Raw genomic sequence first — 24,601 nt, forward strand, 5'->3', positions numbered from 1 at the left:
AATAATTGCCCGAACCGAACCCGAATGAGCAGTAAAAATTTTAATCGCACTCGACAAAAAACCCGTTGAGTAAAAACCTTTTTTAATCCACCTAGTGGTGTAAAGATGCCTTTCTCATATTGCTTATATTTAAAAAAAATATCACAAGAAGATTATGTCAAGAATTTTATTTTTAAATCTGGAATAAAATAAGAAACTTTTTTTGGGTATGAACTAAAATAACCTTTTCAATTTGTAAACAGTTGTGTCAAGTTAATAAGAATAATTCTTTATTTTACATCGTCGCACTAAATGATTAAACACATTTTACTCTACAAATCTGGAACCGTAAGTCGGGCTCGGATGAAACGGAACAGCAGCCTATGAGACTATAGGAACTTTTAATTGAGCCTAAGTTTGTGGAAATCGATCAAATCATCTCTGAGAAAATTGAGTGAGTCTCGTTTTAGAATTTCGACCACTATTTCCGGTACTTCGGGAACCGGGAACTTGGAACAAGCAAAGTCTTGGCATTACATTCCTTTCGTGGAATTTGGCCTTTCTGTTTCAACAGACTTCGCAGCCGATTCTTAGCGTACAGAATCATTGCATGGCTAGTACTATGGATCCTACTGACACTAAGAATCCTTCCAGGTCGGGGCTCGAACATACGACAGCTGGCTTGTAAGACCAGCGTCCTATGCATTGAACCGCCAACCCGGAACTTGGAACAAGTATAGCCGAAATCGGTTGGTTTAGTAAGTAACCCTTGAGTCAAATTGTTTATTTTTCGGAAGAACTGTTGTGCAATAAAGTAAAATTTTGTGAGTGAGCAGTAAAATTTTTACCCGTACCCGATTGAAAATAAAAATCCCACTTTGAGCAACCATATGTCAGGAACAACTTGATAGTTTCATATAAAATTTACAGTATATCAATTTCGAAAAAAGAATAATAACAGCTTAGAACTTGAATATTAGGCAACCCATAGCTGATGTTTTAGAATCTACAAAGTTATTGAGAGCGTACTGAGAATTGGTTTGTTTTGGGCCCCTTCCGAAACGAAATCCTGGGTACTGGGCTTGCATCCAGCTACTGATCATTAGAGCATAGAGAACAACGACCGTGAAAGTTCTACCAATCAGCTCATTAAGGTTCTACTTACAATCTCAGAAAAACAGTCATTGTTGAAAAACGCAAAAGAAGTTTTCTCCGCTATTGCTTGAAGAATCGTCAAGAGAAAAACATCAGTTTGTTTATAAAAATGTACCAATCAAACTGATGTTTGTTCTCTCTTGACGATTCATCAAGCAATAGCGAAGGAAACTGCTTTTTCAGTTTTTCAGCAATGGCTGTTTTCCTGAGATTGTAAGTAGAACCTTAAGGGCTGAGGCCAGTAGTTCGCGAATAAGCTTGAATCGACCACGTGTCTCGCTTTGCGTATTATATTTCTCTCCATGCTCTCTCGCATATGTGCAAAACGACTCTCGATGGGCCGGGTGGCCAGAAAAGTTTCGATATTTTCGGTTACAAATTTGACTACATCACATAAAATCAAATAAAGCTACCGCTTGTTTGGCAGCCTTTCTGAGCCGATTTTATTTCTCTCTTATTTTCGTTACGTTACCAGGGAACTAGAGCAGAAAAAATGGCGCGTGCATAGAAATCGACCTACCTTCACAAAAATAACATTCACTTCATTTTTTTCGTGACAACACCTATGTTTTTATGCACCAATCGCTAAATTATCTAGACATTGTCAGGGTAGATTTTTGATACACGCTTTTGGAGGCAAGATATTCAATGAACAAGTTGAAATACGGCATTTTCAGCTATGCTATTCTTCCTTTCCCGACCGCTAAAGTCAATGGATCATTCTGAAATTTGCACAGAATAATCTAAACTAATTTTCTAAGAAATTGTCAGTTGGGATTTTTTTTATATTCGTCACCGTTTCTGAGAAAATCATATATGAAACGTGAAAATAGCCCTCTAAAACACCCTAAAACACACTGGCCTCAGACCTTAAGGGGTATAAATGTTTAACAAAGAACTATTAGAATTACTTATCTGTTGAAATGTGCAAATCGAAAGTGAAAATAATCAGTTTAGTGAAGGTTTAACGTCTGATAGATTTTAATTAGAACATTTTCGCATACTTTGCTCGGCTTTTTTTATTGTTTTTTTTTTGTGTTTGTTTTAATTGCGCTTTGTTGACTTCAGGATATGTAAGTGGTGTCAGCTATTTTATTGTTCGTTACATCTGCATTAAATGAAAGCCAGGTCCCCTCAAAAGTTTTAGAAACTAAAAAAAATATTGAAAATTTAGTAGAGATATTCTATGATATTAATGTTTTTTTATCGCTAAGGCAATGGCTTCTTCGATGAGGGGCAGGAAATCATATTTTGTCCTAGAGGCTAATTTTCTTAGATGCTCCACTGTGACCAGGTGAGCACAAATAGGATGATGGTTGGAGGCACTTGATAGGAATGTGAAAAGTGTTTTTTTTTTGCATTATTTAACTTTAAGTCCTGTTCATATACTGTAAACAAATGGTTTCATGTATTTCTCTATGTTTAACAATCATTTTACTATCTCCGTTCGCTTAGAAAACTGAATTCAAAAGCTGAATTCTGGATTTAAGCGAAAAAAAACCTGAATTCTGTACACCAAAAAATATGAATTTTACAGGTGAATTAATCCCTCATACGATGTAATTTATAAAGACCTAGTTTGTCAAAATGATGCAAAATTTCATTTGTAATGACTTAATGCTAGATTTTTTATTTTTATTTTACTGGTTTCGACTGTAACTTGCATTCGCCTAGCAGGTATGACTGTATGAATTTAAAGGCACCTTTTAACAGCCAAGCTTAGTGGTCTAATGATTTTCTGTTCAAGTCGCGGCGATAGCTTTTTAGTATTCACTTTTTTTTTCTTCCAATGAATTCCAGGCTTAGAATTCTGTTTCAGAATTTAATTTCTGATAGCATTTTCAGAAACTAAAACTATGATTCTGGGACTTTGAAATTTGAATCCAGAAATCTGATTTAGGGTTTCAAGTTCAGAGTTCTAGAACAAAATTTCTGAATTTGTGGAACTTAATGTTAGATTTTAACTCCTAATCTGAATTTTGGAGCTGACATCTGAACCAGAGTTCAGGTTTAGAATTAAATGTCTAAATTAAGTTTCAGATTTTCATTTCTAATTGAAACTGAATTCAAAACTAGATTTTGGAAATGAATTAACTTCCTTTATTCAAATTCGGAATTCAAGTTCAGGATTCAGGTCTGCAACTTCTGGATTCAGAAAATTCGTTCATTTTCTCAATTCTAGAACTAAATTCAGGAACATTTAGTTCAGGAACAGAGTTTTTTTTCAGTTTCAGTTCCAGAATCTTGCTTCTGGTGTAGATAAATAAATGATAGCAAACCGTACTTTACTGTTGTGGACCACGGATTAATTCCGCAAATCGGTTCTTTTTAGAACCATTAAAATATTCCTAATGGATTATGCGAATTTTTCCTCTACTGAGTATGTAAATCCTCAAAAAAAATACTGTAACATTGTTTGAAGGATGTTTTAGGCTCATTTCTATATTTTCTCAATTTGTATGGTACAATATATTTGTCGTCGATAAGTACTTTAATATAGAAGCACCGTTCACACAGTTAACTGCTACGAACGATTATCTATATTCAGAAGTATTCAAGAAGCATGTCAGTTTAATTCGTATTCACGTCCTCCAGTTATGTCTGTGACATTACCCACTCGCCTTATTTTAAAACAAAACATTTTTTTCCAATCAAATAAATTAATTAATATTTATTATGAACAATGGTTATTTATACAAATATGAATGGCTGAATGCAAAAGTCGTATAAGTGCAACTTAGTTGGAAAACCCGTTTAAGTATTTTTGAACGTAAAAGCCGGACAAAAGCATAATGCAAGAATCGTTTAACAACATCTTTTTTGCAAAATACTTTGAATGCAAAAATCGGACAAAAACTTAACAGGTTCTTCCAAAACAAATTCACATTATCGAAATGATGGAATGAGTAATGAATTCTTACTCGACTGCATGATTTCTCAGTGCTCGTTTGGTTCAGTGCTACGATTTTCGCCTGAGTTGGGTGCTCGATCAACCCGATTGACACTGACATTATAAATGTTATTGAATATTCGCTCATTTTATGAAAGTTTTAGTGTAAAAGTTAGGCGACTTAAGCCATTTCACTACACTCCAGCTAGAGCAATGGATGATGCTGACTAAGGTAGACCGTTTTGTTAATTACCAGCAAATTTCAACATATTTCAGTCAGATAGGATATGGCACCTAGTGTCATATCTTTAAAGGGTCACATACATAATGTGGACAATCAACAATTTGCGTCTGCTTAGCGGTTCAAAATGAACTGTTAGGCGGAGATGGCGGTTGAATTTGAACTGCTTCAAGCACTGATGAGCCGAAGGCGAAACGCGAAGAAATCGAAATTTCAACAGTTTATGCTGGAATTCTAAGAAGAACTGGTTATTTACTAGTTCTGTATATCCGAAAAACTTCAAGATTTAAATTTATTAGTTATATAATGTTTCATTTTAAAATCAGCCCGAAATCGTGCAAAATCGGAAAGAATAAGAAGAAGATGAATTGAAAATTCAGTCCGCATCTTTTCACTTAGTTCCGACAGATTCCCGAATCAACCGGTTGTAGGCGAAATTCATTTGGAATCGGTTGTTGCACTGGAGTTAGAATTGATTCGGAATTCATTATGATTTACACATGGAATTCCGAATGAAAATTCCTTTTCATCGGGTTTTTGCATTCAAAGTTTTTAGCAATTGCCGTTGTGGACGTCGCATGATTTGCTCATTTGTCACGGGCAACCTGATCTACACCCTTACCAGCCGGTAGCTAATTTTGGGTCGAAACCTACCTACCTAAAATCAAGTAAAGTGCATTTCCGCGATTTTTATGTAACTAGCGTATTACATAAACCAGATTGTCCAAAGTGTTGTCAAGGCAACTTTGGCAATGCTCGCCACCTATTTTTTAATATCAAGTCAAAGTTTGAGTAGATAACGATTCAGTTACTAACTACTATGAACTCAGTTATTTATCCAAAATTGTGGGTAGCAGCCGAAATTTTGTTCCTATCTAGTTTTGTGTAACTTAGAGCTCGACAATGAGCGATGTCTCCTGAAAAAAATTTAAACTCTACTCTCCGTGTATTTTGCGTTCCCACAGCGTCGATAAAAACTTTGAATGTCAGAACCGGATAAAATAATTTGCAAATTTAGCAAGAACCGGTTAAGTTATTGTCCAGTTTTTGCATTCAAAGTTTGTTGTTCGGTTTTTAGCAAAAAAGTTGTTTTCAAACGATTCTTGCATTGTAAAATCCGTGTCCGGTTTTTGTTCTTAATGCTGTTATCCGGTTTTTGCATTCCAAAATACTTAAGCGGGTTTTTCAGAGAAAAAGTTGCACTTATCCGACGTTTGCTTTCAACCGTTCATATAATGATCGTATATCTTTTCATTGTCAATGTTAGCGCTCCTATTTCAGTAGAATATGAGATCATCAAACATTTTGTAGCGTCCTAAACTCAGAAGCTGTAAAAGGCCGTTTGAATTCATTTACTAAAAGAAAACTTACCGTCAGGAATCAGTGTTATCTACACCTCGCTGGTATGGAAGCTGGTTCCTGAAACCTACACATTTTGTTTTGGTGGCGTTGTTGTCAACAATATGTTAAGCTACGTTCATAACATACAATCAAACCACACTGGTGTCAAAAGTTAATTTCTTCAAACTCAACATAAATATAACTCTAGTCTAGTATTCTCTATAAAACAAGTAATTTGACCTCTTTTTGAATAAGAAAAAGAAATTGTGGTTTATTATAGTTTGATTATATTCCATCGAAATCGAATGACAGCAAACTAGAACCAAAGAACAAAAATTTTCGGCTTCAAGCCGATTGTATGAAGATCTCTAAAACTATCGCAACTTTTTCATTTTCACTTCCGAAAATGATGTTATTTGACAGATCTGCATCTGATACTGAAATTCTTCATTATTTTTAAATATTTTACTGAAAATCGGTAAAACTATTACTGGGTTTGACAAAAGAAATTACATTCCAGACTTTACAAACCGTAAAATCATAGTTTACAGTTCGTAACCGCAAGAACAATTACCGAACCCCTCCCCGGTTGTCATCAATCACGGATCAGCTGATTGTAGAGATTCGTATTATGTTTTAAAATGAATCGTCGCAATGAAGTATCGCATTGCATCTCATAGTTGAATAGCAACTCTGTTGATAAATGAAAAAAATAAGCACAGTCTAGATGACAGACTGAGTCTGAAAACTAACACCCTCTCACTCATCTTTTCTATACTTTCTTTCATCATTAAAAATAATAAAACTTTTTTTTTTTTTTTTTTTTTTTTTTTTAATAACTATTTATTGGAATATGAGTTAAAATTAAATTATTAGGATTTAAATTGGGTGTTCAGCCACAAGTGGTGACTTTTCAGCCCTGTTATATATATATGATTTGGTTATTACCATGAAGACATCATTTGCTTCCGCAATTCTGAGATTTTTGTGTAGGGAAAATTCTAAACCTACTTGTATTGTGTAATGGGGAAAAGGAACTTATATACTAACTTACTAACTAATACAGAGAGCGAATCGATTCAATTGAAGATTGCATCGATTTTTGTCGGAATTTGCTTATAATATTATGTGACATTACATCTAATGGTTCTATATTTGTGAGTCTGTGTAACTCATTTGTACTAAACCAGGGAGGACGCTTCAGAATCATTTTCAGAATTTTATTCTGAATCCTTTGAAGCGTTTTCTTCCTGGTGGAACAACAGCTTGACCAAATTGGTACCACATAAAGCATGGCTGGTCTGAAAATTTGTTTATAAATTAACAATTTGTTTTTTAGACAGAGCTTAGAATTTCTGTTTATAAGAGGATATAAACATTTAATATATTTATTACACTTTGCCTGGATTCCTTCAATGTGATCCTTGAAAGTGAGTTTTTTGTCATACGTTAAACCTAAGTATTTAGCTTGATCAGACCATGTCAATTCCAAGCCATTCAATTTGAGAATGTGATTATTGTTTGGTTTAAGAAAAGAAGCTCTTGGCTTGTGAGGAAAGATAATTAATTGCGTTTTTGCTGCATTTGGTTTAATTTTCCATTTTGACAGATAATCACTGAAAATATTTAAACTTCTTTGTAGGCGACTGCAGATCACTCTTAGATTTCTACCTGTGGCTAACAGACTTGTGTCGTCACAGAATAGCGATTTCTGACAACCAACGGGTAGATTTGGAAGATCAGAAGTGAAAATATTATACAAGATTGGAGCTACACTCGAACCCTGCGGAACACCGGCTCGTACGGGTAGCAATTCAGATTTACAATTCTGATAGCTAACCTGAAGAGTACGATCAGTTAAATAATTTTGAATCATTTTGATCAAATAAATAGGAAACTGGAAATCAGACATTTTTGCTATTAAACCTTTGTGCCAAACACTGTCGAATGCTTTTTCTATGTCTAGAAGAGCAACTCCAGTGGATAACCCAGAAGATTTATTTGATGTTATCATGTTCGTTACTCTGACAAGTTGATGAGTAGTTGAATGTTCATGACGAAATCCAAACTGCTCTGGTAAAAAAATTGAATTCTCATTTATATGAGTCATCATTCTTAACAAGATAATTTTTTCAAAAAGTTTACTGATAGAAGAAAGTAAGCTAATTGGGCGATAACTTGATGTTTCTGCTGGGTTTTTATCACGTTTTAGGATAGGAATTACTTTAGCGTTTTTCCATCTTTTTGGGAAGTAAGCTAATGAAAAACACTTGTTGAAAATTTTAACCAGGAGTCTCAAGGCAACATCGGGAAGATTTTTAATAAGAATATTAAAAATTCCATCATTACCAGGAGCCTTCATGTTTTTGAGTTTCCTAATAATTGATTTAATTTCATCAAAATTCGTCTCAATAATGTCATCGTGTGATAACACTTGGGTTGAAATATGATCATACTTCAGTGAGACTTCATTTTTTTTCAATAGGACTCACAACGTTTAAATTAAAATTGTGGACACTCTCGAACTGCTGAGCTAGCTTTTGAGCTTTTTCACCATTTGTAAGAAGTATTTGATTTCCTTCCTTGAGAGCAGGAATTGGTTTCTGAGGTTTCTTAAGAACCTTAGAAAGTTTCCAGAAAGGTTTAGAATATGGTTTAATTTGTTCAACTTCTTTAGCGAAATTTTCATTTCGCAAAAGAGTAAATCTATGTTTAATTTCTTTTTGTAAATCCTTAACTATGTTTTTCATAGCAGGATCACGAGAACGTTGATATTGTCGTCGACGAACATTCTTCAACCGAATGAGCAGTTGAAGATTGTCATCGATGATAGGAGAATTTAATTTAGTTTGAGCTTTGGGAACTGAAAGATTTCTAGCTTCGATAATATAATGATTCAAATTATCAATTGCTGTGTCGATGTCCGCAGAATTTTCTAAAATAGTTTCATGATCCACATGATTTTCAATGTGAGATCTGTAATCCAACCAATTAGCTCTATGATAGTTGAAAATAGAACTAATTGGATTAATTATAGCTTCGTTGGAAAGTCTGAATGTTACAGGAAGATGATCTGAGTCAAAATCAGCATGAGTAATCGGTTCACTACAAATGTGACTTTGATCTGTTAGAACCAGATCAATTGTAGACGGGTTTTTCACGGAAGAGAAACAAGTAGGATTACTGGGATGAAGAACTGTAAAGTAACCAGCTGAGAGTTGATTATGAAGTATTTTACCATTACTGTTATTTTGCCTACAATTCCACTGGACATGCTTAGCATTTAAGTCCCCTATTACGAAAAATTTCGATCGATATCTTGTAAGTTTTTGCAAATCGCCTTTAAAGAAATTTAATTGTTCGTCGGTGCATTGGAATGGCAAATATGCTCCAGCGATGAAATAAATTCCATGAATGGTTTCAACTTCGATTCCCAAGCTTTCAATAACTTTAGTATTGAAAGAAGGTAAAATTCGATGTTTAATTTGCCGTTGGACAAAAATGGCAACTCCACCACCAATTCCAGTAAACCTGTCAAATCGATGAACCACATAATGTGGATTACTTTTCAATTTTACATTTGGTTTAAGAAAAGTTTCTGTCACAATGGCAATATGAATTTTGTGAACTTTGAGAAAATTATAAAATTCATCTTCACTCGATTTCAAAGATCGAGCATTCCAATTTAAAATATTCAAATAATTCTTTAACATCACTGTTAAATGCCATTCGTAACCGAATGTTCGAAGTGAGCACACGCGTTTTTTTAACAATCGACATCGGTAAGACGAAGGTGCCTATCACAGCAGAGGCTGTAGTATAGGCATTAAATAAAAGTGATAAAAAGTAGCATCCCCGCAAGTGAGTTCTGTCTGTGCACCGGTTTTGTATCGGTATCAACAGTAGACGCTATTGTGCTATCCTCGGGCAGCAGTTATTTCTATTGTTTGCTACCCGCATCGCAGCAGCCAAATCCTGAGTCAAGGTCACGCTGAAGCACAACGAAGGAGTGAAGGAGCAACTCACCTAACAGCTTACCGTGACATACTGTTAAGTATTTTCTCAAACTTTTTCTTTCAACTTTTACTATTCATATATTTTCTTTTCATTTTATTTCTTTCTTTCTCATTTCAAGTGCGGGAGACGTCTTTACTCCCGCACTTTAAATATGAATATTGATGACAGTGGGGGTGTCTCGGAGGAGGGCGAAGCTGAACGAATGAACGAAGAACATTTAGAGGCTGAGTTTGCTTCCGAGATGCCATCTACCCCTCCTATACCATCTCCCCCTCCGATACCATCTCCCTCTCCGATGCCATCTCCCTCTCCGATGCCTCCATCTCCCTCTAAGATATTGCCTGCCCGCCAAAAAGTTTACCAAGACGATGGCTCGGGGGGTCCGTGGGTGGTATACTTCCGGCCCAAATTAAAGTCTCTCAGAGTTTTAAATATTGCTCGGGACCTGGAAAAACATTACTCGGCAATAAAAACAATAGATAAGGTTTCGCCAAACAAGTTACGCGTTGTTGTGTCCGACCTGAAGCAAGCAAACGCGATTGCTACCAGCGAGTTGTTCACGAAGGAGTACCGCGTGTACGTCCCGTCTCATGTGGTGGAGATCGACGGTGTGGTCCGTGACGAAAGTCTGACAATCGAAGATCTGATGAAGGACGGGGTAGGCCGTTTCAAAAACCCCGACCTTCATCCAGTGAAAATTTTGGAGTGCAAGCAATTGCACTCCAAATCGATAGATGGTAAATTTTACCAATCGGACTCATTTCGCGTGACTTTTGCCGGATCTGCACTTCCAAATTACTTGGTAGTGAGTGGAGTTCGTCTACCTGTTCGGCTGTATGTACCGCGGGTAATGCATTGTACAAGCTGCAAACAGTTAGGTCATACGGCAACCTATTGTTGCAACAAACTGCGATGCGGCAAATGCGGAGAGGCCCATGAGGACGATCTCTGCAGAAGAGCAGTGGAAAAGTGTTGCTACTGCGGGGAGAATCCTCATGATCTTTCGGTGTGCCCTACGTACATACAGCGTGCGGAGAAATTGAAGCGATCCGTGAAAGAACGTTCCAAACGTTCTTATGCGGAAATCTTAAAAAGAACCACTCCATCGACCCCTGAGAACCCGTTTGCAATCTTGCCAGTTGAAGAGGATACCTCTGACGACCCAGGCGAAGGACCTTCCTACACACAGGTTGAAGGAAGCAGGAAAAGACAAAATCTGGCTTCTCCCAAGCTTCCTCGTAAAGGCCTCAGACTGTCCTCTTCGTCACAAAAGAACCAAACGGAAACAAAAAGTGCTGACTCAAAACCGAAGCAAACACCTCCTGGGTTCAAAAAACTTAGGGATGATAAGGAGTACCCAGCACTTCCTGGGGCATCAAAAAACCCGAATGACCCCAAAGCACAACCAGAAAATCCAACAAACGCTGGATTATTGAAATTTTCTGATATCGTGGACTGGATATTAACAGCCTTCAATATTACTGATCCTCTGAAAAGCTTCCTAACTGCTCTACTGCCAACAGTAAGGACATTTTTAAAACAGTTGACTGAACAATGGCCCCTCCTTGCAGCGATCGTATCTTTTGATGGATAATTTACCACTGAGAATCGAAGATATGATCATTGTGCTTCAGTGGAATTGCAGAAGTATCATCCCAAAACTTGATTCTTTCAAACACTTAATACATACTCATAATTGCGATGTATTCTCCTTGAGTGAAACTTGGCTTACTTCTAACATCAACGTCGACTTCCATAATTTTAACATAATCCGCCTGGACCGAGAAGACTCTTATGGAGGGGTACTTTTAGGGATTAAAAAGTGCTATTCATTTTATCGTATTAACCTCCCCTCGACACCGGGAATTGAAGTTGTTGCTTGCCAAATTAATATTAAAGGCAAAGATCTATGTATAGCTTCTATCTACATTCCTCCCAGAGTCTCGATAGGGCATCGTCGGCTTGCAGACATCATAGAACTTCTTCCTTCACCGCGGCTGGTTTTAGGGGACTTTAACTCGCATGGTACAGGATGGGGCTGCTTATATGATGATAATCGTTCTTCGTTAATCCAAGATCTGTGTGACAACTTCAATTTGACAATTCTAAACACGGGAGAAATGACACGGAACCCTAGACCGCCAGCACAACCAAGTGCGCTGGATTTATCCCTTTGCTCGACTTCGCTACAGTTAGATTGCAAGTGGAAGGTAATCTGTGATCCTCACGGTAGCGATCACTTGCCGATCATAGTTTCTATCACCAACCGTGGAAGACCATCGGAAACAATCAATGTTTCGTACGATTTCACACGAAACATTGATTGGAAACGTTACGCGAGCTCGATATCTGAGAAACTAGAAACATCACAGGAGCTTCCTCCGGAGGAAGAGTATACATTTTTGGCTGGCTTGATTCTTGACACCGCAATTCAAGCTCAGACGAAACGAGTACCTAGCGCGCAAACTAGTATGCGTTCTCCCAACCCATGGTGGGACAAAGAGTGCTCAGAGCTGAAAACGAAAAAAGCTTCAGCCTTCATCTCGTTTAGAAAGAACGGAACTCCAGATAATTATCGGAAATACGCGGCGTTAGAATTTCAAATGAAAAGTCTTATTAAAGCTAAGAAACGCGGTTACTGGCGAAGGTTTGTTGACGGATTAACGAGAGAAACAGCAATGAGCACTCTTTGGAATACGGCCCGTCGCATGCGCAATCGAAATCACGCGAACGAAAGCGAGGAATATTCTAACCGCTGGATATTTGATTTCGCTAAGAAAGTATGTCCTGATTCTGTTCCGGAACAGAAGATATCCCGCGTCGCGACATTGAATACAAACGAAACACCGTTTTCGATGGTATAGTTCTCACTTGCGCTCTTGTCGTGTAACAATAGAGCCCCGGGGTTAGACAGAATTAAATTCAACTTGTTGAAAAATCTGCCCGACTCTGCCAAAAGGCGCTTGCTGAATTTATTCAACAAGTTCCTCGAGGGTAATATTGTCCCACACGAATGGAGAGAAGTGAGAGTTATTACTATTCAAAAACCTGGAAAACCAGCCTCCGATCACAATTCGTATCGGCCGATTGCTATGCTTTCCTGTATCCGGAAATTGTTGGAGAAAATGATTCTCTTCCGTCTAGACAATTGGGTCGAAACAAATGGATTGCTTTCAGGTACACAATTTGGGTTCCGCAGGGGCAAAGGAACGAACGATTGTCTAGCGTTGCTCTCAACAGAAATTCAAATGGCATTTGCTCGTAAAGAACAAATGGCATCAGTTTTCCTCGACATCAAGGGGGCATTCGATTCAGTTTCCATTAACGTTCTATCTGAGAAGTTGCATCAGCATGGTCTTTCACCAGTTTTGAACAACTTTTTATATAATCTATTGTCCGAGAAACACATGCATTTTGAGCATGGTGATTTGACGACAAAGCGATTCAGTTACATGGGTCTTCCTCAGGGCTCATGCTTAAGCCCCCTTTTATACAACTTTTACGTAAATAACATTGATGAATGTATCAACACATCTTGCACGCTAAGACAACTTGCCGACGACAGTGTTGTGTCTATTATAGGACCCAAAGCTGCCGATCTCCAAGGACCATTGCAAGATACCCTCGACAACTTGTCGACATGGGCTTTTCAAATGAGTATCGAGTTCTCTACGGAGAAAACTGAGCTGGTTGTATTTTCAAGGAAGCGAGAACCTGCGCAACTACAGCTTCAACTAGGGGGTGAAACCATAGCTCAGGTTTTCACATTTAAATATCTCGGGGTCTGGTTCGATTCCAAAGGTACCTGGGGATGTCACATTAGGTATTTGAAACGAAAATGCCTACAGAGAATCAATTTCCTTCGTACAATAACCGGAACTTGGTGGGGCTCTCACCCAGGAGACCTGATCAGGTTGTACAAAACGACGATATTGTCAGTAATGGAATATGGATGTTTCTGTTTCCGCTCCGCTACGAATATTCATTTCATTAAACTGGAAAGAATTCAGTATCGTTGTTTACGTATTGCCTTGGGTTGCATGCAATCAACCCATACGATGAGTCTTGAAGTGCTGGCGGGCGTCTTACCGTTGAAAAACAGGTTCTGGGATCTCTCATATCGACTGCTAATCCGATGCGACATTTTGAATCCGATGGTGATAGAAAACTTTGAAAAGCTCGTCGAGCTTAATTCACAAACCCGTTTTATGTCCTTGTATTTTGACTACATGGCTCAGAATATAAATCCTTCTTCGTTTGTTCCCAATCGTGTTCATTTTGTGGATACTTCTAATTCTACTGTGTTTTTCGACACATCCATGAAAGAGGAAATTCGTGGAATCCCGGATCCTGTACGCCCTCAAGAGATCCCAAAAATTTTTAATAATAAATTTAAAGAAGTCGACTGTAATAAAATGTTTTACACTGACGGATCATATCTAGACGGGTCCACTGGCTTCGGTATATTCAATGTAAATTTCACCGCTTCCTATAAACTCAGTGATCCAGCTTCAGTTTACGTCGCAGAACTAGCTGCAATTCAGTATACCCTTGAGATCATTGACACTCTGCCCACAGATCACTACTTCATTGTATCGGACAGTCTCAGTTCCATTGAGGCTCTCCGTTCAGTGAAGCCTGGAAAGCACTCACCGTATTTCCTGGGGAAAATACGGGAACAATTGAGTGCTTTATCTGCAAAATCATACCAGATTACCTTGGTTTGGGTCCCCTCACATTGTTCCATACGGGGCAATGAGAGGGCGGACTCGTTAGCCAAGGTGGGCGCACTAGAAGGTGATATCTATGAAAGACCAATCTGCTTCAATGAATTTTTCAGTTGCTGTCGTCAGAAAACTCTAGCCAGCTGGCAGAATACATGGAATAGTGGAACTCTGGGACGATGGTTACACTCAATAGTCCCACAGGTATCGACGAAAGCTTGGTTCCGGGGGTTAGACGTGAGCCGAGACTTTATTCGTGTAATGTCAAGGCTCATGTCTAATCATTATATGTTCAGCGCGCATCTCCGTCGTGTGGGGCTCGCTGAGAGTGGTGTCTGCGTTTGCGGTGAGGGTTATCATGACATCGAACATGTTGTTTGGACATGTGTCGAGTATTGTGATGCCAGGTCCCAACTCATAGGTTCCCTTCGGGCCCGAGGTATACCACCCTTCGTACCAGTCCGCGACGTCTTGGCAACTCGAAATCTTCCTTATATGACTCTCATCTATAACTTCTTGAAAACTATCAATGCTCAAATTTAGTGCTCTCCCTATCTCTTTCTCGTCTACAGCTCTACCGCACTCTTCTTTACGTTGCTGGAAGTATGGCCTGTGTAAACGATGCTTCGGAGCATGCACCTGCCTTGAACTGACTGAGTTGCTGGAAGCTACCCAAAAACGTCACATCAACGTCAGAACACACCAACGAAGCATCCCAATCCAGAATAATCTCTTCATTGCTACAAGCTGAAAAACATGAAGATTCATCGAACGCAAAATGTGTCTAAAAGATGTATGCCACAAACCAATGATGTATTCAAATTTCAATTCAATACTGTGTAGGTCCCACCCTCCCTATGTCCCCTTACTAACTGGGGAGTATGCCGCCCCGTAATACGGCATCCCTTTCTCTCCCCCTAACAACAAGACAATCGGCCACGTTAAGCTAAAGCAAATGAGCCTAATAAAAATTTTGTTTGAAAAAAAAAAAAAAAATCACTGTTAAATTTTAAATTCATTATAATATTATTTGCAAATTTCCATCCGATTTGAAATGCTTCAAAAAGTGATGAAGTCGAATTCATTTGGATGATCATTTGAAAAAGTTGATCTTGTAGGTAGATCATTTTATTTTCAGTTATATCGCCTAAATCGACTTCATTTAAAGAAGCGAATGGCATTGAAGGAATATTTGTAGGTAGACTGCCATTAGAAGAAGATGATTTGGCCGGTCTACCTATTAATAAATTGTTTTCGTTAGAAGAAGAACTGCAAGGCGGTCCTGTGTTTTGATTATTTACATTAGAAGAAATAGGAGATAGATTTCTACCTAATATACCAGCATAACTGACATTAGAAGAAGATGATGACGAGGTCGATCTACCTGTCAATAAACTGTTTTCGTTAGAAGACGAATTGGCAGGTGCCTTAGAAGAATTTTCAGGTATGTTCTGTAAATTTAAGGTCGTTGATTTGACTTGTTGTCTAAGCGAACGAGCGTTTAAAATTTTTTCCCTGACAGGACATTTCAAATAATTGGATTTATGATTTCCATTGCAATTTGAACATGAAAATTTATCAGTGGTTTCATTCATTGGACAAACGTCTTTCGAATGCGATTTACCACAATTCAAACACCGTATATCCATATGACAATTTTTGGTTCCATGGCCGAAGCCTTGGCAACGACGACATTGCGTTAAGTTTGCAATACGATTATGCCGTTTATAATGTTCCCAATGAATTTTAATGTGGGAAATGAAACGTACTTTTTCTAAAGTTTTCAAATTGTTTACATCACTTCGATTGAAGTGTATTAGGTAAAGTTCATGGGAAATTCCAGAGCGTGGTTTAGAAGTACCATTCGCTCTTTTTCCATAAGTATTACTTGGGAAGGGGCAAAACCAAGCAATTCTTTTATTTCATTTTTAATTTCATCAATACTTTGATCATTTGATAATCCTTTCAAGACAGCCTTGAAGGGTCTGTCTGATTTTATATCATATGAATAAAATTTATGAAGTTTTTCGGACAAATATCGAATAAGACGTTCGTAATCTTCCAATCCATCCACCAAGACTCGACATTCTCCTCTTCGTCCGATTTGAAATGAGACTTTTACTTCCGGGAGAAAAGTAGAAAGCTCAGTACGGAATGCTTTGAAGTCGGAAATCATCACCGTCACTGGTGGCATAGATTGATGTTTCTTCCCAGAACGACAAGCGTCCATTTTGGGAATTTTTGAAGAATTTTCTTCTATGTCGCTACAATCGGATTCAGGAAGAATCTCGTAAATATTGTTAGACGGCATAGGATCAACGGAAGGGAAATCCGTCCGTTGTCTTTTATTTTTACATTCAGATTCTATAAGATCGTGAATGTTATTAGAAAAATGTTGAATAACGGATTGTGATTTATTCCGTATTGAATTATTTTTAGCCTTAGGCTTGTTGCCTTTCCGGTTGGACGCAGGCATTTTTGAAATTAATGAAATTTTAAATTAAATTAACTAGGCTAAATTAGTCTTCGATTAGACTCCTAGCTAGCCTTAAAAAAGGCTGATTAATTTCTTAGTCACTCTAATATCACTCTTTGTATCACTTAGTCACTTAGTTAGTGATTCAGGTAGCCTTGAAAAAGACTGAAGCCTTGAATCAATGAAACTCTAGGTAGCCAGAAAAAAATTCCAGGAGCCAAGAGCTATACGCGTGCGGTGCGAACGACTGTTCAACACCGAAAATAATAAAACTTCCTTTTCCGATCGGGATGTTTTCTCCTGGTAGTTGATATAAAAAAAACATTTAACCAATGTAAAACAAGCTACACGGATTAATACGACATTTTTCCTCTTCTATCACCCCGATGGAACACGTAAATTCAGCGTGCACGACCGACTGACTTGATTTACTTATAGCACGATTGAGAGCAGAGCTAATAAAAATCATTTACAAAGACTGAAAAACTAACTAAACGCAGAATAAATGTCACACACAGCTCTGCTTGCAAATTGTGAGAACGAGATCCTTGTCCACTCAATGACATAAGCGGAACAGTAGTTTAAAAATTGTGTCCTCACTTTCATTTACCCCATTCAGTCATTTTCGGTTTTCAGTGAAAACCGTGTTCTGTGTAGTGTCGATGTTCAACCGAAGCTTCGAGAATCTATAATGACAAGAAACGAGTCACAATTTTGTTTTCAAAGAGGTTCATGGGTGTAATTACTTCGATTTATCATATTCTGAACACTCTTGATAGCCAAACGTCTCAGATTGATTTGAAATTCAACCGATTCTCCCTGCAGACAATATTTTGGTTTCGTGTTATCGTACGGGAACGCGTGATGTTGGCTTTGATACTTTCTTTTGTTTCAATGAAAAACGAAAATGCTTCGTTTCTCTTCGTTTGTTTTGGGGACAATATTTTACGAATGACACGAAAAAAAACGAATTTTAGACTGTTGATTGGATACTGATTGGGGGTCATAACATTTTTGTACGTCGATAGTTCTACTTCTACTTTTTAATTCGATCCACGGTCGTAGTCGGCATCCCCTGCTTGGTTGTTGTGTGGTTCTAGACTACAACTTAGTTATCATGTTTCGCCTCATTTCCGTGACCATTAGCAATCAATGCATCTCCATCACAGCAATAGTTTGCGGCGTTTGATATCTGGATTATTATTATTATTATTGAACAAAGTCGAGATAAGAACGTTTTCATGTTGGAATGGCCATATTGGAGATTTCCGAAATTCAGAATCACACAGATGTTGTGACATTTTAGATGCAGGAGTTGGGGTTCGAGCCACTGTTTTCAATGATTTTGTGACATTTGGCGTTCGATTTCCCCCTTAGTCTTCCTGGCGTTCGATAAACATTCTCAGAATGCTTGTTTCACACTAGAGCGAGTAGCTGGGATTTTCGAGATGTACAAGCAAAATTTTGACGCGAAGCAAATATCAAAATTAAACTGATGTTTATTGAGGTCGAAGGCGGATTAGCGTACTCTCAGTCAACTTGTAAATGCAACGCGATCAATTTAATTAAGTCAAAAACTTGTGAGTCTGACATGTACATTTTTGAAGTTTAGGTGCAATATGGGATGTCAGAAGTTTTCACAATCTCGCTCTATGACACGCTAAAGATGGAGGAGATCAGCAGGAATACTTACAATCAGGCCCGTACCCAGGATTTCGTTTCGGGAGGGACCAGTTATATGAATGAAAGGTGTTATGATCCCGCATCGTCATTAGAAGTAACGATAAAACAAAAATAGAAAAATCTTCTCCACTTGGTTCAAAACTGTTTCAATTTCAAGGTCTTGTTAGTTGGTTTTCATACAAACTTGGTGTCGTGGAAATTCGTCACGACGAGGTTAGATATTTTCAGAATGTCGTGGAAGTCCGTCACGACGAGATTAGAAATAACACAATCCTTTAGCGTAATTCACGTAGAATATCAACAAATCTTCTTTGTTTATGTAGGTAACACCAAATTTTCACACTATTTTTGCAAGAGAAAACACGAAACAAACCGTTCCTGCAAACTGATCGAATATTTCATGCAGTATGTTGTTCAACAAGCGCTCAACGACCAACAAAATAAAACCGCCTGCTGAGAGGGTTGCTGTACTTCAACGAGATATAGTGATTTTCACTGTCGGTTAGAAAAGATTGCGATGCGATAAGATAGCGACAAAATGCCGCAAAGATAGCGAAACTGTCATTCGCATCGATTCAACCCCTTCGAGATCACAAGCCAGAAAGAAATATTTTTTAAATTGACCGTTACAACAACTAATTATTAAGAAAACTGTAGTCATAATTAATTCATATTGATAATGCGTATGAATACGGCTTTAACTTGCACGGATTTTTTAAGCGTGTGCTATTTATTTGACATAATGTACGATTCAGACGATCCGCCTCCTTCCGTCACCGTCACCGAAACGTCAGCTTCCGTCAAAATTAGTTTAATACTTTCTTTACCGGAACGTTCACACGCTCCGTCCGTCGAGACGTTCCGTGACGGTAACGTTACGTGTGAATGGCTCCATAAGAATGCATGTAATTAATGTTGACGGTGCCAGTGACGGAGATTGACTGTGACAAAAGAAGACGGATCGTCTGAATCGTACGTAATTATTATTTTGTGCTTAGTATGTACCCTTTTCATTTATATTTTGTATTAATCGACGCCTTGGTTTTCAAAACCTCGTGCTTTATTCGATTGTGCTATTTGTCTACTCTAAAAAGTTGGTCGTCTTTGACAGATATACATTTGTTGATGCTTTCGATGAACAATGAAATAACAATTGTCGATAAGGAATTTTACCAGTTGAAAATGCAATTGTTAAAACAACTGTCCAATTTTCTGGCAGCGATGCCAGGTGAAATTTTAGGCGTCTGCGTATTAGAAATGGTCCTATGCGCCCTCAATATTCAGAAGTATGACGAAAAAACCAAACGAAAACCCTACAGTAATAGCAAAAGTCATTAAAATGGATGATTGTTTATAAAAATTTAGAAAATCTGCAAAAAAGTCAACTTAATTGCAAAGTCTGCTAACAAACGAAATTGCAAATTTACATACCAATCTGCAAATCTGGCATCAGTGGTTCTGACGCTCATTATTTCGCTATCCTGCGACGATTCCGTCGCATTCTATGTCCAGCTGAAAGCCACTATAATAACTGTCACTGAAGTACAGTAGATGCAGAGATGCCAGGTAAAAATTTTAAATACCTGGAGACAGGGTTGCGAAAGTCTATATATCCGGAAAAAAATCTGCAACTAGCGAGTATGTCTTAAAGTATGATAAGGAGTGTATTTTTTGCAGCGTGTTTTGCGGTGACATGTTTGATTACATGTCAATAACAGCTGCGCAATCGATTGGTTTCGGTACGGTTTATCGTTTCAATGATGAGTCGAATTGGTCTGGAAACGCGAAAGAAAATTCTACTCACTTGGTGCTCAGAAAGTGGTGTCACGTACAACGAAATTGCAAAACGGGTGAAAGTGCATCACACCAGTGTCATAAACACTATCGAGAAGTTCGGTAAGACCCTTTCCATGAAGGATTTGCCCCGATCCGGTAGGAAAACGGGTCCCAGCCAGGCGGGACTTAAAAGTGGTTGAGTATATCAGGAAAAGTAGGTACAAGGTACTCTCCCAAATCCTTTGAAGTCGTCTATCACCAATAGCTAAGGAATTCGTAGGGCCGTACCAAGCGGGATTTACTGGAGCCCGCGCCACTACGGATCACATATTCGCGATAAGACAAGTACTCCAGAAGTGTCGTGAATACAACGTACCCACGCATCTCCTATTCATTGATTTCAAAGCGGCATACGACACAATCGATCGAGAACAGCTATGGCAGATCATGCACGAATACGGTTTCCCGGATAAACTGACGCGATTGGTCAAAGCAACGATGGATAGAGTGATGTGCTACATCCGAGTATCTGGGACGCTCTCGAGTCCCTTCGAATCTCGGAGAGGGCTACGTACAGGTGATGGACTTTCTTGTATCTTGTTCAATATTGCTTTGGAAGGTGTGATTCAAAGAGCGAAGATCGACACGAGTGGCACGATCTTCCGAAAGTCCGTACAACTTTTTAGCTTCGCTGACGATATTGATATTGTGACACGTAACCTTGAGAAGATGATGGAAACCTACATCGGACTGAAAGCTGAAGCTAGGCGTATCGGACTGGCCATAAATGCGTCGAAAACAAAATACATGAGAGGAAGAGGCTCTAGAGAAGAAACACTACGCCTCCCACCACGAATATTGATAGACGGTGACGATATCGAGGTGGTTGACGAGTTCGTGTATTTGGGCTCACTGGTGACCGCCGATAATGACACCAGCAGAGAAATTCATAGACGTATGTTGGCAGGGAATCGTGCGTACTTTGGACTCAGAAAAACCCTCCGATCGAGAAAAGTACGCCACCGCACGAAATTGACCATCTACAAAACGCTAATTAGACCGGTTGTTCTCTATGGCCACGAGATCTGGACTATGCTGGCAGAGGACCAACGCGCCCTCGGTGTTTTCGAAAGAAAGGTACTGAGGACCATCTATGGCGGAGTGCAGATGAAAGACGGAACGTGGAGTAGGCGTATGAATCACGAATTGCAACAGCTGCTAGAAGAACCACCTATCGTACGGACAGCTAAAATCGGACAGCTACGAAATGCTTAAAAATGTAATTTTGCTACAATATATCGAAAACTGATGTCAAAATATGTTTTATTTTTTTCGCTTTTTTATTCAATGTTGCTAACTACTTTTCGATATTTGGCGAGCAAAAAAAAAGGTCGCGGCAATTTCAAAAGTCTGTAAATGTTGACGAAAGTCTGCGAAAAACTAGATTTTCAAAAGTCTGCAAAAGTCTGCACAACAAAAAATGTCTGCAGCACTATGTTCGAAATCTACAGATTTACAGACAAATCTGCAGATCTGGCATCTCCTTGAGTCCTTGGTATAACTGATTTCAGCAGCATCACTACCAGGGGTGCGCGAATAGGCTTTCACTTTCCGAACACCTGGCATTATCGGTTTCCGGTCTTAGGTTCCGGATGTGGCAGCCAAAAATTTTTAAACAGAACGCACATCGATTTACCTGAGATGATTAGACTAATTTTCACAAACGCACGGAAAAGCCAGCGATCGCAAAACAACTAAAATTTTAGTTGTTTTTCTGATTTTGATTGGTTAAAATTTGGTACTGTCGACTGTTGTTTTAACTAATCTGTCATTTTTGATTTATCGTGCTGGCAGCTTAGCAACGACACCCAACAAGTAATGAAACGTTTCAGTTGAACAATAACACCCTAAGCGAACAATGAAACATTTCAATGAGATGTCACTCGTGCAATTGAGCAAAGACACAATCCCAGAAAAATTACTTGTATGCATGAAAGCAAAAAAATGTCTCAATTGTTTCAACCAATTATTCAGTTATTTGAACTTAAAACGCCAATTGCAATAAATATTTTTTACTGTTAGCCTCTTCGGGGGGCAGCTAATCGTTCACTGCTTGAACAACGAAATTTTACCTAATTAACTGCTTATATTTTTATCACTAAACTCACAAAGGATATAGAAATGAACCAAAAGATTACAATTCTCAAAAGGGAACTCACCAGAAAAATGGTCACAGGGAATTAGGAAATTTTTCCTTCACTTGCAGAATGGCTCGCTGGTACACCTAATGCGTTAAGCGGTTTTAATAACATTGACATGAACTGTCCTAGAATACATTACTCTCAGATGAAATTAAAACATTTATACTGCAGGAATATCTATTTAACACATGGAAAACTTGTTTTACAATTAACTGTTATATTCTTCTGCATACTTTCACTTACGTAAAACGAACACTACGTAACTAACATAAATGACGTTCATTTACCATTGAAAATTTTCAATATGAAACGCTTCTGGTGAAATGAAGAGGTTTTTTGTTCTGCCTTTTGCTGTCTTCGTTCTCCGCCAAGTGACAGCATTTGAATACACCAATTTCGGTTACCTGAATGGTTATGTCAAAATCAACAGATATATTAGTTAAATCAACAACATTTTAGTTGAAACAACCAGGGCGTAAAACAACAATTGCAATATTGTAATTTTGTGATCTGCGGGTTCTCCGTGCGGTAGAATTTTGTGTGCTATAAATCTCAAATAGTTATACACGTTTATGTTTCTTCGGGGTGTTCTAATAGAGTTGAAGAAGTATTCGTTTTCTGCAGAATACAGCGATTTTCTTAACGTGCTAATTGAAGACGATTCAGCCAATACCGACGTGCCCATGAGCCCTAATTGTACCCGAGATAGTTACTTTACTCCGATTGAAGAACGGAAAACATTTTCTAAATTTGTAGGTAATATTAGTTGATGACCATACAAACTGGTTTCGGTTTCATGATCCGGAAGTAGTGATCTAAAATTCCAAAACGAATGTCACATCAATTATTTAGAAATGATTTGAGGTTTGGGATCAGATCATGTGAACGAGGTGGATTTTTTCAACCCTTTTCGAGCCTCCGACTTCAGTCCTGGTGTGTAATAATAAATCTAGACAAACATGCATTCGAAGAGCGCTTGCGTTCGTCTTTTCAGTCCTAAATAAGCATGTGCGAGTTACAGTGGCAGACTATCTCATCTGCAGAATCTTCCCGGTCATCCAGTACAATTTTATATATTATTGTAATTGTTTTTATTTTACCCCTGTGTTAACCTCCATTTCATATAGTTTTGACACTGTCAGTGGCAGTTGAGTTTCGACCATAACGAAACACTTGAAACACTATCTCACGGTGTAATCTACAGGATCAACCGCCCCTTAATATTCATCAAACTTTTTTTATATTTCCTTTTTTGATTTCGAGAGGGGCTAGGGCTTTGGCCCCCCTTCAGGATACGTGCCTGCTTACAATAAATTCTATTATTGCTTCTTATTTGTATGACTGAATCAATAAATCGTCAATCTGTTGTCATAAATTAGTTTAAAAGAACGACCGTTGAAACGATCACTTCAGTGCTATAATTGATTCAGTACCCTTCTAAAATCCCCATTCAATACGCTAGAAAGTGCATTTGCTTGAGGGCTCAATTTGTCACAACCTTCAACGGATCCCATAAAACAATGCGCCAGTTCAGAAGCCGCAAACCAGTTCGTGACTTATCGCAATCATTATTCCAGCCCAGCCAACCAGTGGCCGCTGGCTGTGCGACTCGAAATAAATAAGTGACGTCATCGTACAGGTGGCCTCCCTCCGAAGCCGATGCCGATGGACGACTTGGCAAACCGGAGCAATCTGCAAAACCTGCCCCAACGTCTTTTGCACCCCGGTTATGATTTGTTACAAAAACACTTTCACTCCTACATATTTCCTCACCCGCGTTGGGACCAGGAGAGACCCGGTGGCGGCGGCGCGCGCACGCGGACGTACGGCGTGACCAATAAGACCAAACCGGATCTCTCGGAACTCAACCCCGTCCGCCAGTAGCAAAAACGGAAGCAAAGTGTTATTTAAACTGCTTCCTATAGTGACGGATTAGATAGGCCTACAGAATTTCCTTTCGAAACATTACCAAATCGCCCAAATCGCCCCCACCAGGGGAAAACATATTTTCGCCACTATATAAAGCCAGTCGGTTGCGAATAGGAGAGAAATCTGATCGTGATTTTTCAGCAGAAATACTTGACCACCAGCATAATAATGTGCAATTTCATTTTTCAT

General features: G+C 38.5%; 1 protein-coding gene across 1 annotated transcript in view; it reads left to right on the plus strand.

Moving 5' to 3' along the window:
- LOC131439421 (mucin-2) overlaps nt 1-24,601 on the plus strand; it is a 60,936-nt gene that overhangs the window by 21,794 nt on the left and 14,541 nt on the right. The window lies entirely within an intron of this gene.

Source organism: Malaya genurostris, chromosome 3 (genome assembly GCF_030247185.1).
Source record: "Malaya genurostris strain Urasoe2022 chromosome 3, Malgen_1.1, whole genome shotgun sequence".
Classification (NCBI taxonomy): domain Eukaryota; kingdom Metazoa; phylum Arthropoda; class Insecta; order Diptera; family Culicidae; genus Malaya; species Malaya genurostris.